Source organism: Numenius arquata, chromosome 12, assembly GCF_964106895.1.
Source record: "Numenius arquata chromosome 12, bNumArq3.hap1.1, whole genome shotgun sequence".
Classification (NCBI taxonomy): Eukaryota; Metazoa; Chordata; class Aves; order Charadriiformes; family Scolopacidae; genus Numenius; species Numenius arquata.
In genome coordinates this window covers 22,056,430-22,068,818 of record NC_133587.1, presented here as the reverse complement: position 1 = coordinate 22,068,818, position 12,389 = coordinate 22,056,430, and the positions used below count along the sequence as shown (strand labels likewise).

Here is a 12,389-nt window from a genome sequence, read left to right as displayed (position 1 = left end):
AGTAAGTAAAGTTCAGAAAATTAATGAATATGCTATTAGGTGTTTCCTCTCTGTTGTCCAGGGGCCACGTTTTTATTTAATTAATCCTTATTGCCAGAGGTTAAATACGTAAATAAATTGTGTAAGAGTTCACCTACATGTGAAGCTGATCAGGAGTGAGCATTCTGGAACGTGCATATTGCACTTCAATTTCAGAATAAGAGTGCCTTGCCCTGGTTCAGCTCTGCAGGAAGAAGTGATCCCATCAGCTTCTCAGACTTAGGTACTGCACTTTGAATTTACACCTGATTTAAACCTAGAGTAGTTTCTTGAGGGCACTTATTGCTCGGTAGAAATCAGATGATGAGCCAGAGGTGGCAACACTTGAGAGTTTGACTCTTTTGGGGGTGGTTTGAGGAATATCGTTGTACCTCTGTGCACTAGTAACAGTGATTCATGTCTAAAGACTCAGGGAGTGATTAACTCCTTTTGAAGTCAATGCTTGACAGGTAATTTAGATTATTAAAATAAGCATAATGGTCTTTAATGGAGAGCATTTGGTGGAACCATGCAACTATATGAATACAGTGTTCAGCTCTGCCTTCTGTACCTTGTCTACTTCTCTGTCAATGAGCAAAGAGACATTGGAGAAGTGGGAACTATCATGGAGGTCTTTGGAGATGTTTAGGAAATTCCACATTCAGGTAACATGAGCAAGGCTCCCACTGGTTTAGAAGAAAAGGAGAAAGGTGATGATATTTAGACAGAAGGGACTCTCTGGAGCATCTTTTTGAAGTCTGAAAATGTATATGCTCAAACTCAGCAGCAGAAAAGTGATTTTCTGATAATCTCATCCTTATATCAGTCTGAAAGTCATTTGCTAAGCTCAGGAGACATAAAGTCATGTAACACAGGATAATCTTCTTTTACCTCCTAAAATATTTCTATAAGACCTACATTTTTTTATAGTTTGAGATTAGAATTTTACATTTAAGTCACACAAGTGGAATAAATGTTCATTCCTTGGAAGAACTTTCTCTACTCTAGAGGGAAGAAGAGAAAATTTTGTTTAGGGCAAGAAAACTGATGTTTATATCTGAAGGTTTCTTGTTCAAACGACAGAAGTAAGATTGTATTAGGAGCCTTTTCTATTTTTTTTTTTTTTGGTTCAAGTAAGTGGATCTATAATCACAGTCTTTGGGTCATTTTTAATATTCTATTAAACACATTCTATTAACTATTAACTCTATTAACTATTCTATTAACACAGCAGTTAGTAAATATTGAAATATCTAGTAACTTTTGTGCTAGGTTATATATTTATTGCACCTGGTTGTTTGGTTTTTTTATAATTGAGGCTTTATTACTTATTTTAGTTTACATATATAGTTTTCTCTAACAGCAGCTTCTGATTTCAAGGCATAGCATGACACATTTTGCTTTTCTTCATTTATTTAATTCCTTAATCCCAATTATAATTCTTTAAAGTTTTCCTTTAAATCTGGAATTTCAGTTAATTAGCAAACTGTAACAGCACAGAAGACTGGGTGGAGTAAATACAGAACTGGTCAAATTAAAGCCCAGTTCCTTCTCACGGTGATACATCCGGCCCACAGCATAGGAGCAAACCACTTCCCTGCGAATAAGTATCTCGAAGTGAGTTGCTGTTCTGCCCTTTATTTCTTTCCAAATAATACTCACTTTTCACTCCATGAAAGCCTATTTCAAAGACACCAACCAGGAGATACAACAGTTCTTACCTGGATAAGTAATATTTTTCTGAAGTAATAAAGCTATCTGTCATCATGTCACCAAAGATGATCATCACAAGAGGCAGACCTGCTCCATGGAGTATTGCTATAGTAGTGCTCAGCACCATGAGGAGGAGTTTATCCCACCAGTCCCAGTATCAAAACTGAAAGTGGGAAGAGAACCGTGCCGAAAACTTCACTAATTGCAGCAAATGCATTTGAGTGGCAACATGGTGTTAATTGATAGAAACAATTGCAAAAGAATAACTTGAAAATGGAAGCTAGATTTCCTTGTTTCTGACAATGCCTTTTAAGGAGTATTCCATCAGGCAGTGTTGCCGGGTGTTTATGAAAGTATAGCTAGTGTGGGATATGATAAATTTTCTGACATATGCTAGCCTTATGCTAGTGATTTTCCTTTTCCTTCATTCTATGTCTTCAAATACATTTCAGGTCTATGTTACATCCCCCTTCCCACCCATCTGTTAACAGACCTATGTCAGCATCTGTTGGACATAGCTGTCACAGCAAAAACCTCCAGCATTTTAAGCTTACTCCATCTCCTGCCTCTGCCATTTCTTTCCTTTCCCCTCCATTTTCCCTTCCTGTTGCAGATATCTGAGTACTCTATACCGTAACCAGTCGTGTCTCTCCTATAGTTCTATAACATGAGTAGAGATACATATCTAAAAATAATACATTTTAAACGTTATGGTAGACTGACATAGCTAAACACGCAAATACCATGAAACACACCACTGTAAACAGGCTGATCATTTCAGTTTCTCAGGTTTCTTCTTGTCCCCGTTGCTAAAGACCCTGACTGTATTTTAAGTAGGAAGAGCACTTAAAACATCAAAGCAAGCCTACTACGTTATGAATAAACCTACTGTCTCTTAATTGCATTCAAATGCAAGGATGAGATACAGGATTGTAAAATAAGAATTTTTAATGTAATCTCAGTGCATTTCTCTGAACACTGTCAAAAATACTTTCAAGAAGTCTTTGGGTTTGATATTGTGTTAATTCAGAACCTATTTGGAAAAAAAACCCATACAGTCTAGCTGTAGGTTACAAACTACTGATGTAAGACATTTAAAATTACAACTCCTATGAGAAAGTATGAAGAATGGCTGTAGCTAAATCTACAGCGGGACTTTGATAATTCAGCAAAAGTCCTCTTGCAAACTTTGCCTAGTGGTAGCTGTTGACCATATTTTTAAGCAGCTTGGGAAAACTAGGTGGGTGGGCTAATCTAACATTACTGCTCGTTGTCTGTCAAAGACCTCTCGTAGCTAAGTACTTTGATTTCAGATCATTAGACTGCAGTCGGGCAGACTGGTCCCTCTAATCATAAAATTCAACCTACAGAACTGAACTTGGAAGAAACTAGGCTATTACAATTTCACTGAATTTCACTGAATTTTTTTAGAGTTGGAAGGGACCATATAGATCATCTAGTCCAACTCCCCTGCTGAAGCAGGATTGTTTAGAGAATGCTACTCAGGACTGCATCCAGGCGGGTCTTGAAAATCTCCAAAGAAGGGGACTCCACAACCTCCCTGGGCAGCCTGTTCCAGGGCTCTGGCACCCTCACCATGAAGAAATTCTTTCTCATATTCGAGTAGAACCTCCTATGTTCCAACTTGTGCCCACTGCCCCTTGTCTTCTCACTGGGAACCACTGAAAAGAGTCTGGCTCCCTCCTCCTTCAACCCACCCTTGAGATACTTATAGGCATTAATAAGGTCTCCCCTCAGCCTTCTCTTCTCCAGACTAAAGAGTCCCAGCTCTCTCAGCCTTTCTTCATAAGGGAGATGCTCCAATCCCTTAATCATCTTTGTTGCCCTTCGCTGGACTCTTTCCAGTAGTTCCCTATCCCTCTTGAATTGGGGAGCCCAGAACTGGATGCAATACTCCAGTTGTGGCCTCACCAGTGCAGAGTAGAGGGGGAGAATGACTTCCCTCGACCTACTAGCCACACTCTTCCCTATGCAGCCCAGGATTCCGTTGGCCTTCCTGGCCACAAGAGCACATTGCTTGCTCATTGTCATTTTGTTGTCTACCAGGACTCCCAGATCTTTCTCTTCGGAGCTTGTCTCCAGCAGGTCCACGCCTAACCTGTATTGGTGCCTGACATTCTTCTTGTCCAGGTGTAGCACCTTACACTTTTCCCTGTTGAACCTCATGAGGTTCTTCCTTGCCCAGCTCTCCAGCCTGTCCAGGTCTCTCTGGATGGCAGCACGGCCCTCCGGGGTGTCAGCCACCCCACCCAACTTGGTATCATCAGCAAACTTGCTGAGGATGCACTCTGTCCCCTCGTCCAGGTCACTGATGAATATGTTGAACAATGAGAAGTGGACTGCAAAGCGGGAAAGTGAAGCAAACTTGGAGAAAGTGGACTTGGTGGCAGAAAGAATGCAATGCTTTGTGATGATCGGAAGATTTGTACTAGAAAGAGAAAATGAACAGGTGGAATTTGGGAAAAATCACTGTGAGTTTGCAGGGTGGTGTCCGTGGTGTCCTGTCCTATTACATGATACTCTGTGAGTTATTAACGTGGCTTAAGGGGCTGGAAGATGATCTGTGTCCAACAGACAGTGCTAGAATGATTTCAGAGTTTTGCTTCTGCTTGAAAAATTTGAAGGTTCATACTGAAGGTTTCCACTTGAAAAAAGGTTAGTTAAAGCACTACTCTTTAACTGACTCTATTGTGGGGAAAACCTCGGGGTTTGGGGATTGGGGTTTATTGGTACTAAATATGTATTCATTGCGTTGCCATTATGAGTGGTACTGGGGTTAGATTAAGGAGTGGCAATAAACAGTCTTTGCCTAGGCAGAGACAATAAAATAAACTCTTCTGTTCACAGTTGCCACTTTGGGATTAAACTGTATTTAAACATGCTGGATAAACATGCTGGAAGGCAGCATGCTCAGTGAAATGTGCAGTGTAATCCTCAATGAAAACAGGCATCTTGTTCAATGCATCAGACTTTCACTGGATACTCTGAAATATAATATGGTTTTGTATTAATTTGTGTTTTTCTGAAACATGCCAGGCTCTGAGAATATTAATACCTACCTTGTTTGCAGCGGGAAATAGGGGTTTTGGTTGTAGGTGGGGTTTCTTAACAAATTCAAAGAGAAAACATGAGATATTTTATTTTTACCTGACATTTTCACAGCTTTTTGGTATGGTATAACTACAAGTGATAGCAGTAAGCTTCATTCTGACATGCCAGAGACTGCAAGTTGATGAACACTAAAATAATAAATTACCATACTTCTCTCCATGGACAAATTAAATATAATTTTGTTAAAATTTTAAGAGTTTTTGTCTAAATCAGAATTAAATAATCTCCTTTTTGGCATGAGAAAGGAGAAAGATGAGCTCTAATAAGGGTACTTGAACTCTAATCCATCAGAAAGGAGGCGGGAGAAGGCTGTTATCTGAATAAACTGAGCTTTCCCTCCCAACAGCCTGTGCTCTCCCATTAAAACTAAACACATCCAGCACATTTTCAAGATGTAGGTAAAATGTCAGACTCTTTCCACTGTTTTGCAATGGGGCTTCTCTCAGCTCTGAGAAGTTCAGTGTCAGACCAAATACTAGTACTTCTTGTGCTGTCATCAGCACAAGTTATTTTAAAGGACACAAAACACTGTACCAGTTATCAGTTTCATAAACTCTTAATTAATCCTAACTGGATAGAGTCACTGTTTCCACTTCTTCTACCTACACAGGTCAGCTTCTCGTGCCTGGAAATCCCATTCAAACCATCCTCAACCCTCTCCCATAAAGGTACATGGGGATTAAGTGTCTTTTACTGCGTAATATGGAAAACAGTGAATTACAATATTATGCAGTTCTTTAAATTATGGAATCTATATTCCACTGTGATCTGTTTCTTTTTTTTTTGAGATATGAAAGGTGTGGAGAGGAGAGCTTGCCAAACATCTGACCACAACTGGCCCTCCATTCTAGGAAAAAGTTATGCTTCCTTCTGAGAACAGCTTTACTTAGCTGTCCTTTAGCTACTCTGACTTCAGTTCTCTCAATATTTTGGACCAGCCTTTTAGCAGAAGAGGATAGATACAGCTGTCACTGTCCTTTTGCAAAGGAATGAACGAAGCAGCCAAATATTCAATAACCCCTGTAGAAATTCTCAATCATAGCATCAAGGTACAAGAAAAGCTTTCTGCTCCCCAGACAGGCTTCCCCTGACCTGGGGGATTCAACTGGATTTATCTTAACAATTTGTCTATATTTAGATTTATTTATCCATATTTAGATATAGATATTAATACATTTCTGTATCTGTTTGTCTATATTGTCTGAAGAGAATAATGGATATCAAAGACTTTTCCAAAAAACAAAAACTGTCTGATTATTCCTGTATTGTTTACCGGTAAAATTTTGTAGAATCATAGAATGGTTCGAGTTGGAAGGGACCTTAAAGATCATTGAGTTCCAACCCCTCTGCCATGGGCAGGGACACCTCCCACTAGAGCAGATTGCTCAAAGCCCCATCCAGCCTGGCCTTGAACCCCTCCAGGGATGCAGCATTCACAGCTTCTCTGGGCAACCTGGGCGAGGCTCTCACCACCCTCACAGGGAAGAGTTTCTTCCTAATTTCTAATATAAATCTTCCCTCTTTCAATTTAAAACCGTTACCTTCATACTATTGCAACAATCCCTGATAGTTTCTCCCCATCTCTCCCATAGGGCCCCTTCAGATACTGGGAGGCTGCTGTAAGGTCTCCCCGGAGCCTTCTCTTCTCCAGGCTGAACAACCCCAACTCTCTCAGCCTGTCTTCACATTAAGCCTACGGAGTTGAAGGTAAAACATTAGTAGAATAGACTCATAGAACATCCCAGGTTAGAAGGGACATCCAAAGATCATCTGGTTCGAAACAAAAGCTGTGGATTAAGGCAATATTCGAAAACATTTGTTGACTTAATCTGAGATAGAAGTTCCTTTTACTGGCATTAATATTCTGATGCTTTGCTTTGGACATGATATGGGGAATCCTGAGGCAAACACCTAAAAGAGGGGTTTGCCCTAACCACAAGAGGTAGGAGGTTGAGGGCAGGTGGACTGCAGCTGCTATTTTAGTGCTTGTAGCTGATTGCACAAGATCCTTATGGCAGCCAGTTTTTCCAATTATTATTTTAAGATTAATATGTTAATTTAGGTGACAAAGAAGTGCATTGTATGTCTGTTTTAAAGTCTGTGGAGTATTAAATTGAACCAAACATTGAATTTCCTGTCCGCAGCTGCAAAATCAAGCAATTATCTAATACTTTTATCTCTTATTAGCAGGAAATGCTAAATTCACCTAGTATAACATACTGATGTTGGTGTTAAAAGTGAAAAGGTTCACTTTAACATAACTGTACCATTTTAATACCCTATTTTGTAAATTTCTATAGCTGTTCTTTAAAAAATATAGGACACCTGAAATTCAATGTAGAATGTAGTAGAGTAGAATGTAGAATAGTGGTGTTGAACATAATATCTCTTAAAGAAGTAATTGACTCAGGAAAATGGCACTCAAACTCTATATGTGGAACCAAATTACCCAGTCTAAATGAAAACCTCTTTGCTCTTGTAATACACAGAAATATTTTTAATACATGGGAAGAACTTTTCTTTAACCTTTGCCTTTATCTTAATATATTTTGTGACAAATGAGATTAAATTACGAAGAAATAAATGAAAGGCCTTTGATTTAAATGCTAAGATAAACTTTATCTACCATCATTGATTGCCTCCAGTAGGACTGCTTAACGTGTTACAAGCTGGGAAGAGCAGTTAATGTCTACTGCCTTAATCTAGTCTTAAGAACTCTGACTTTAGTAGACATGGTAGCAATGCTGTCAGGACTGTAAAGTACTACTATTCCCTTGGGCAGAGAAGAGGGTGGGGATCCTGGACAGTAACCAAAAGCTCATAAGAATATTGCTCTTTGTATTAGACAGAACACTGTATGTATTTAGCTGAACAAGATATACATGAACAAGAAAAGAAAAAGATTTCTAAAAGAAAATGCACATTAACTTTGCTTGAACAAATGAGGCCATCATGTGGCAAATTAAAGACATGGCCACAGAAAGAAAAGTCATTGATTAATAGTACTGGCGATAATGAAGAAAATATACACCTTCCATCATGAACTCAAAGAAAACATGGGAAAGTTCAGACACAGAAACTCCTCCTAGCTTTTTATTTTTTCCTGAGGAATTCTAAAGAGATTTTGAAAGATATTTTAGAAATGCTTTATGAATGAAAGGTTCTTAGGTGGAAAGCACATGTATGTTTTCTGTCTTTAAAGTCTCATAGGTAATAATGGGAGAAAGGGAGTTGGAAGGAATAACCATGTCTTCAAAGGACAGATTTCAAATGAGACCCAAGTGAGCAACTAAGTTTCTGATGATTTATCAAGCTCCTCAGGGAATTTCAGGAAATGAAATTATAAACATCTGCAAAACTAGATTGATATATGTTTCACTGAATGTACTACATTGAATATACTACATTGAACGTACAAGCTGAACCCTGAAACATTAGTGTCCTGAACTGTAATTCTGTCATGCATGAGACTAATATCTGAGCTGTTGCTGGTTTAGCAGATATGTAAATAACTCGCATCTTTAACTACTCATCTTCTTTTACATTGAAGAATAGACAGGTACATGGAGATAAATCTTTTATGGAGCTACCCAACAGAAAATCTTGGGGAAACTTAATTTAAATTAGGAATTTCCATGCTGAATTCACTTTGTGGTTGGAGAAAAATGTCATAATTCCATAATGACTTCTTCAACACATCCCTTGGAATGTGTGCATAAATTTTGTTTGTTTGTTTTTTGAACAACATGGAAATGAATTTCACTGAATTTCACTGAATTTCACTGAATTTCACTGAATTTTTTTAGAGTTGGAAGGGACCGTATAGATCATCTAGTCCAATTCCCCTGCTGAAGCAGGATTGCTTAGAGAATGCTACTCAGGACTGCATCCAGGCGGGTCTTGAAAATCTCCAAAGAAGGGGACTCCACAACTCCACAACACCACAACTCCACAATAATGAAGTATTATTTTACATCACTATAAAATATGTGCATATCAATGAATGACTGTGGAGTCTGTACAACAAACATAGAGTTATAGAATCATCTAGGTTGGAAGGGACCTTCAAGATCATCTTGTCCAACCATCAACCTAACTCTGACAAAAAAACCATCACTAAACCATGTCCCCCAGCATCATGTCAACCCGTCTTTTGAAAACCTCCAGGGATGATGCCTCAACCACTTCCCTAGGCAGCCCATTCCAAGGCTTAATAACCCTTTCCATGTAAAAATTCTTCCTAATATCCAATCTGAACCTCCCCTGGAGCAACTTGAGACCATTTCGTCTTGTCCCATCGCCTGTGACTTGGGAGAAGAGACCGACCCCCCCGGCTACACCCTCCTTTCAGGGAGTTGTAGAGGGCGAGAAGGTCTCCCCTCAGCCTCCTTTTCTCCAGGCTGAACACCCCCAGCTCCCTCAGCCTCTCCTCATAAGACTTGTGCTCCAGGCCCCTCACCGGCTCCGTTGCCCTTCTCTGGACCCGCTCCAGCCCCTCAATGTCTTTTTTGTGGTCAGGGGCCCAAAACTGGACCCAGCACTCGAGGTGTGGCCTCACCAGTGCCCAGTACAGGGGGACGGTCACCTCCCGAGTCCTACTCACCACGCTGTTCCTGACACAGGCCAGGATGCTGTTGGCCTTCTTGGCCACCTGGGCACACTGCTGGCTCATGTTCAGCCCACAGTCGACCAACCCCCAGGTCCTTTTCTGCCAGGCAGCTCCAGCCACTCTGCCCCAAGCCTGTAGCGCTGCAGGGGGTTGGTGTGACCCAAGGGCAGGACCCGGCACGTGGCCTTGTTGAACCTCATCCCATTGGCCTCGGCCCATGGATCCAGCCTGTCCAGATCCCTCTGCAAAGCCTTCCTACCCTCCAGCAGGTCGACACTCCCTCCCAACTTGGTGTCGTCTGCGAACTTATTGAGGGTGCACTCGATCCCCTCGTCCAGATCATTGATGAAGATGTTAAAGAGAACCGGCCCCAGTACCGAACCCTGTGGGACACCACTCGTGACCGGCCACCAACTGGGTTTAACTCCATTCACCACCACTCTCTGGGCCAGGCCTCCAGCCAGTTTTTAACCCAGTGGAGAGTCCTCCCATCCAGGCCATGGGCAGCCAGTTTCTCCATAAGAATGTTGTGGGAGACTGTATCAAAGGCCTTGCTAAAGTCAAGGTAAACAACATCCACAGCCTTTCCCTCACCCACCAAGCGGGTCACTTTGTCACAGAAGGAGATCAAGTTGGTCAAGCAGGACCTGCCCCTCATGAACCCATGCTGGCTGGGCCTGATCACCTGGGTGTCCTTCATGTGCCGCATAATGGCACTCAGGATGATCTGTTCCATGACCTTCCCAGGCACCAAGTACATTGATTAAAGCTGTACAAAATGTGATATACGTACAAGTGAAGGTAAGAATAAATTAATATTGGGGAAAGTCAAGAGTGCCTGGGAAGAAAAAAGTGTGAAGCCAGTGTTAACCAAACAGCTTGTCAGAGCCTCAGGGGTAAATAGAGAGCAGGTAATGCTGACTTGCTGGTCACATTACAGCTAGAGTAACTGAATTCTTTCTACGTTCTGCCCTGACTCTCTTTATATATTGCTGTAAAAAAAGCTATCCTAATTAAGGACACTTGAAAAATAGGTGGGAACTAGGAGTTACTATGACAGATAGATATGCATTCCTTCTCCCTCAATATCATTTTAGCATCTTCCATATCCTGAATTTAATTTTTTTCTTAGGTTCCACATTAATCACATTATTCACTTACCCCGTTTTCATAGGTGATTTGAGAACCAAATCATAAGTCACATGGAAATAAAAGACTATTCCTGTTTTGTTTATGATGTAAGGACCCTGCTATTTTATTTTAGAACAATTGTCTGCTGTATTAAAAAAAAAGTTACTATATTTGTCTCCTTTACTGAGCAAATGAGTGATATAGTTTCTACCCACAGACTCTTCAAGCAAATCTATTAAGATACAGATTATATACACATTATATATGCAGAAGCAGCCTTTTAAGTTCTCTAAAATACCAATTACTTTAAATGTTTGGTGATTTTAAAACAGCCCCATACAGTTTCTAGTATTTCCATTAAAAATGTCTCCGTCTTTGTGAATACAAAGCTGCAGCTAGTGTTTTCAAATCTACTTTTTTGAGACATTTTGTGGTGATGGATCTAAGACTCATTTTCACTACACTAAGGCATTGACAATGTAGGTATTTATTATCATCATGCTCATATCCTTTAATGAAGAGATACAATACAAGATCGCTGTTCATGGGGCCAGCTAGTGACAGCAACTCTAGAATGGGAAGAACTGTGCCTTAGACTTCATTGGCCAGATCTTTGTCAACCCTGTAGAAGATGGGCTTGCTTAGAGAAATGAGCTTAGGCATGAATGTTCACTTTCAGTTAGATGCAGTCCTGTCCTAGACCTCTACAGCAACAGTGTTAGTACATTGATCTCCTTAGTTAAGAGAGTACAGATGGAATGAAATGTTTGCAGGAATAACCACACAAAGACAAAAGGAAATGTACTCGCCTTACAATAGCAAGGATTGCTAATGATAGTTGTCCTTCTGTCTTCTGCTCTTTTCCTTCCTGTTCTCTACTTTTGAGAATCTCTACATCTCTACAGTCCATGGAATTCACAGCAAAGGATTTGAAGTGGCTGCTGGTCCTGTTTCTTAATTTCTTTTTTCAGTTCACTGCATTAAAATAACTAGAATAAAAGATACTGTCCTGGTCTAGTGGAGGTGTCCCTGTCCATGGCAGGGGGTTTGGAACTAGATGATCTTTAAGGTCCCTTCCAACTCTAACCATTCTATGATTCTATGATTCTTAGAAATACAAACTACATTGTTCTTGATAACTCATATACAAGAAAGACTGGGTACTTGACAGTAACAGTTATTGAGGCTCTCTATAGATACATTTATAATGTGGCTTCTTGTGCAGAAAAATTGCTAGTTGAGTGTTTTTACCCTGTATTCGTAGGCCACGTGCCATGTTTCTCCTCTTCTCCAAGTTGTCGTCTTCTTTCCTTTCAACAAATCTACAAGGTAGATTGAATTTTGAGGGAGAGGAATAGGAGGAAGAGTTGTAAATGTACAAACAGATAGTGCCTCTTGAGGAAGAGATTAATTGTGTGTCTATTTGTAGTATGAGTGATTACAAGAATTACTCATTAACAAATATTTCAAGGAGATCTTTAGTGTATTGCAGAAATGAATGCTACCAGGAAGGTCATTTTCCTAGACAAGTATAGCAGCAAGAAAGAGACAACAGGTTCAAAGGATTTACTCATAAGGAAGAAGAACTGGTTCCATTAAAGCTAGATTGATGGGGAGTCAATGTCAGGGTAGAATGTTGTTGAATATCTCCTGATATGTGGGGTAGTTCCAGAAGAACTTTGAGGGAATGCCTGAAGAAGAGACTAGTGGAGATCCAGAAGTGATTTACAGTCTTAGTTTGGAGATGAAACATAGTCTATGGTATTGCTGAGAAATACTCCTTCAT

General features: G+C 40.2%; 1 pseudogene; it reads right to left on the bottom strand.

Moving 5' to 3' along the window:
• Positions 1-1,864, bottom strand: part of LOC141471197 (ATP-dependent translocase ABCB1-like) — a 31,633-nt pseudogene extending 29,769 nt beyond the window's left edge.
• Positions 1,865-12,389: the final 10,525 nt, after the last annotated feature.